This window comes from Pinus tabuliformis, chromosome 4_2 (genome assembly GCF_031772625.1).
Source record: "Pinus tabuliformis cultivar Carrire ecotype Pingquan chromosome 4_2, CPIR1, whole genome shotgun sequence".
NCBI lineage: Eukaryota > Viridiplantae > Streptophyta > Pinopsida > Pinales > Pinaceae > Pinus > Pinus tabuliformis.
The window spans coordinates 475935988-475940792 of NC_142304.1; positions in this window are offsets into that span (position 1 = coordinate 475935988).

The window sequence follows — 4805 nt, forward strand, 5'->3', positions numbered from 1 at the left end:
GAGTCCTATGAAGGATACCAAGCTTTAGAAGCTAAAAATGGCACCAAAATTCATTAATTGAATCAATCCAAATACATGATTGCTAGAAATGAAAGTGGAGCTACAAAAATACAAGTTTTATCCACGGGAAGACTAAGAAATGCCTGCCTTTAGAGGAAAATTCTATTTTTAATTATAAAAAATGGTGAGGAATAATTATCATTGAAATGAGGAAGCTTTCCCCTCCAAAATCTCTCAAATAGTGGATCTGGTTCCCAACACTAGGAATCTGTATTAAATGACAGGGAACACATTCCTAGATTTTCTCAATCATTGAAGCTCTAGAATTCTTCAATAATTTCATGATATTTTGTTCATTTATTATCCAATATTTATCCTCCTGTAGTAGGTAGCAAGTCCCTAGATTAACTCCTCCTCCAAATCTTCATAATCTGCCTAATATTCTCACAATATTCTTCAAAAATAAATAATATGAAGCACGTTATATGCAATCATCTCTAAAACTTCCTCATAACATATTAAAGAAAAAAAACATTATTAAGTGTAGAAGGAGAAGTTTAATATAGCCTTCAAGTTCACAAGAAAGGTTAGCTGGGCCTTAATTTGTGTCTAATTTAGAGGCTCATCATATTGCAAATATAGTGAATTGTGAAGATATATGAGTTACTTAGAACCATATGTAGTAATTAGTGGCAGTGATTTCTATGATTTTCTAAGCTTGACACTAGATGGGAGGAAAGATGATATGTATTGAATGGAATCACCCACATAGACCTTGGGACAAATTAGAAATTTTGGGTGGCTACATGCCCGCAGAAGGTAAGGTTGAGAAACAAATATGCATTATAGGAAATGAACTAAGTATTACTAAGGATCCCCATTCTTACAACATGACCAGACAAAATGAAAAGATGGAAAGAAAACACATCAAAATGATGCCAGTAAGACGTGTAAGTATCTATAGGATTAACTACCCAATTTTCAACAAGGCTTGCACTAAATGACGAAGGTATTAAAACCAAAAAGAGGATGTGCAGAGCTAGATGACCAAGAATTAACACCATCGAAAAATTGATTGACTGAACATTGTCAAAAAATAATAGCTAGGGTTTACTAGGATTCTTTACAACTCGCAATGGCTTAGTTAATCACTAGACCCTTTTCAAACATCATCAAACATTTAGCCAGACATATAAGTGACAACAACAATAGAATAGGGTTGACTAAACTTTGAGGAAATTAGATCTAGAATTTAAAAGGGATCCTTGTAACTTGCAACAACCTCTTCAATAAGTTGACCATTATCAACATTAAGAGATCATTTAGCTGGTCTTTTCATGATTGTGATCACCCTCATTACAACCGTGTTAACACAACCTGTATAATTTCATATTTTTTTCAGAAAAAAATAAAATAAATAAATAAATAAATAAATATTCTATTATAAAATTTCATGTTTACATATGGTTGTAATATACGTTCCCATTAAGAGGATTTTCCAGCGTGTCTCATTCATAATAGAAACTCAAAATTGACCTGTATAGGCTACCAAATGAAAAGCAAAACAAGTGTTTGTAAACCTTACAACTCGTCCCTGTTGTACACCAATCAATCATAGACTATAACTAGCATAACCAAAATATATCATAGCCTGATAAAAAGTCATAACCACATTTAATGATAAACACAACAATGCTAAGAACATTTTTATAAGAACCCTAAAAATATCCCTTTTAAAATCAATTATTTGTAAGTCCGGTTTCTAAATGCAAAAAAAAAAATGAAAAACACCAAATTGAAATGAAAAAAAATACCAAAACTTACATGGAACCTACAGGTTTTGAAGAAATGTCAAATACCCATCAAAGGTTGCCTTCTGAAAAGCATTTGGGTGTCACTGTAATCCAACTTTGGAATTACCATAATTACACTAACCTTACCTTCAACGGACAACAAAACTGCTCATCATATTCGATAACAATTCCAAAAGTCGATGGCCCAGTTGGCACCGCCATCTGTTCATCATTTCCGGTGAAAATCCAAAATCCGGTGCCCCAGCTTGCACCACCATTTATTCATCATACCCGGCGACAAATCCAAAATTCGATTCCCCAACTGGCACCACTGTCTGTTCATCATATCCGACGACAATTCCAAAAGATGTTTCCCCTATTAGCACCACCATCTGTTCATCATATCCAGCGAAAAATCCAAAAGTTGGTGCCCCAACTGGCGCCCCCATCTGTTCATCATATCCGGTGACGATTCCAAAAGTCGGTGCCCCAGCTGGCCCCCTCATTTATTCATCATATCCGGCAACAATTTCAAAATTCGGTGCCCCAGTTGGCACCACCATCTGTTCATCATATCCGGTGACAAATCCAAAAGTCGGTGCCCTAGCTAGCACTGCCATTTGTTCATCATATCTGACGAAAAATCCAAAATTCGGTGCACTAGCTAGCACCACCATCTGGTCATTGTATCCGACGACAAATCCAAAATTCGGTGCCCCAGCTAGCACCACCATCTCTTCATATTATTTGGTGAAAATTCCAAAAGTCGGTTCCCCAGCTTGCACCGCCATTTTTCATCATATTCAGCAACCAATCCAAAATTTGGTGCCCTAGCTGGCACCGCCATCTGTGCATCATATTCGGCGACAATTCCAAAATCTGGTGCCCCAGCTGGCACCACCATCTATTCATCATATCAGGCGACAAATACAAAAGTCGTTTCCCCAGCTTGCACCACCATTTTTTCATCATATCTGGCGACAAATCCAAAAGTCAGTGCCTGGCTGGCACCACCATATTTTCATCATATTCGATGGCAATTACAAAATTCGGTGCCCTAACTGGCACCAAAATTTGTTCATCATATCAGGCGAAAAATACAAAATTCGTTGCCCCAGCTTGCACCACCATTTGTTCATCATATCTAGAAACAATTCCAAAAGTTGATGCCCCAGCTGGCACCACCATCTTTTCATCATATCCAGCGATAATTCTAAAAGCTGGTGCCCCAGCTGGCACCACCATCTGTTCATCATATCCAGTGACAAATCCAAAAATTTGCTACCGCAACTGGCACCGCCATCTGTTCATCGTATCCGGTGACAATTCCAAAATTCGGTGCCCCAGTTGGCACCACCATCTCAATTGTGTTCCAATATCATAAACATACTGTGAAAAATCTATAACAAAGATATTGGCAGCCAAAACTGAGTTCGCCACATGATACGTGAGAGATTTGTGTGCAAGCATTTTGAAATGCAATTTGAGTGAAACAAGTGGAAGCATGGTAAAATACGCATAGTACAATTATTTCCATTTCCATTTTGATGGGCATGGTTCCATTTTAAAAAGTATTATGGAAATATAATTGGTAATATAAATACAGGGAATATGATTTAAAAATGAAAAAATAAAAACATTTAAATGATGTAAATGATCTAATTCAAATATATAAATTCAGTAAATCTTATAAAATTCTTATAAGAAAATTAAAAATAAAAAAACTATCAATGGTACAAAATATCTTACTCAAACATACAAATCCTCACAAAATTATCTTACTCAAACTCGAGTATCTGTTTTATTTCAAACAAGTCACGACAAAATGATTACCAAAAAAACAACTAATTCAAAGTCAATGATTTAAAACAAAAAAAGGGTAACATAATAAATTGTTGAAGTTACATGTGTGCAAATTCTATAACAAAGAGGTTGACCACCGAATTCGAGTTTGAAAAATGGGACACGAGAGATCTCTGCGCAACCATTTTGAAATGTAGTCTGAATGAAATAGGTGGGAACATGGTAAACGATGCACAATATGATTATTGCCATTTCTAGCTTGATTTTCATGGTCCTCAAGATAATTCAAGGCTTCTATGCAAATAGAACACAATGATTTCTCTCCTTATTCATCCGCGAGTTCATCTAATTCAATCTTTTGACACGCTTTCTCCAGTATATCTCTCACTATTTCTTCTTCCATTATTTCATATTTGTCATCATTGTCTGCCCCAGGTAATGGAATATGTTTCCATCACCTTCCACCTTCCACTACCTATTGTTCAACATACACTACAACAATTCCAAATGTTGGTGCCTCAGTTGGCACTGCCATCTGTACATCATATCCGGCAACAATTCCAAGTGTGAGTACCCCAACTGGCATTACCATATGTTCATCATATCCGACAACATTTCATAAAGTTAGTGCCCCAACAGGCACGACCATCTGTTCATCATATCCAGTAACAATTCCAAAAGTCGATGGCCCAGTTGGCACAACCATCTATTCATCATATCTGGCAAAAAATCCAAAAGTAGGTGCCCTAGCTTGCACCACCATTTGTTCATCATATCTAGTGACAAATCTAAAAGCCAGTGCCCCAGTTTTCACCACCATCTATTCATCATATCCGATGACAATTCCAAAATCCGATGCCCTAGCTAGCACCGCCACCTATTCATCATATCCGGTGAAAAATCCAAAAGCTGGTGCCCCAGCTGGCACCGCCATCTATTCATCATATCTATCGACAATTCCAAAATTCGGTGCCCCAACTGACACTACCATCTGTTCATTATATCCGGCGACAATTCCAAAAGTTAGTGACCCAAATAGCACCTCCATCTGTTCATTGTATTTGATGACAATTCCAAAATTCAATGGCCCAGTTGGCACCACCATATGTTCATCATATCCAGCAACAATTCCAAAATTCGATGCCACATCTGGCATCGCCATCTGTTCATCATATCTGGTGACAATTCCAAAAGTTGGTGCCCCAGCTG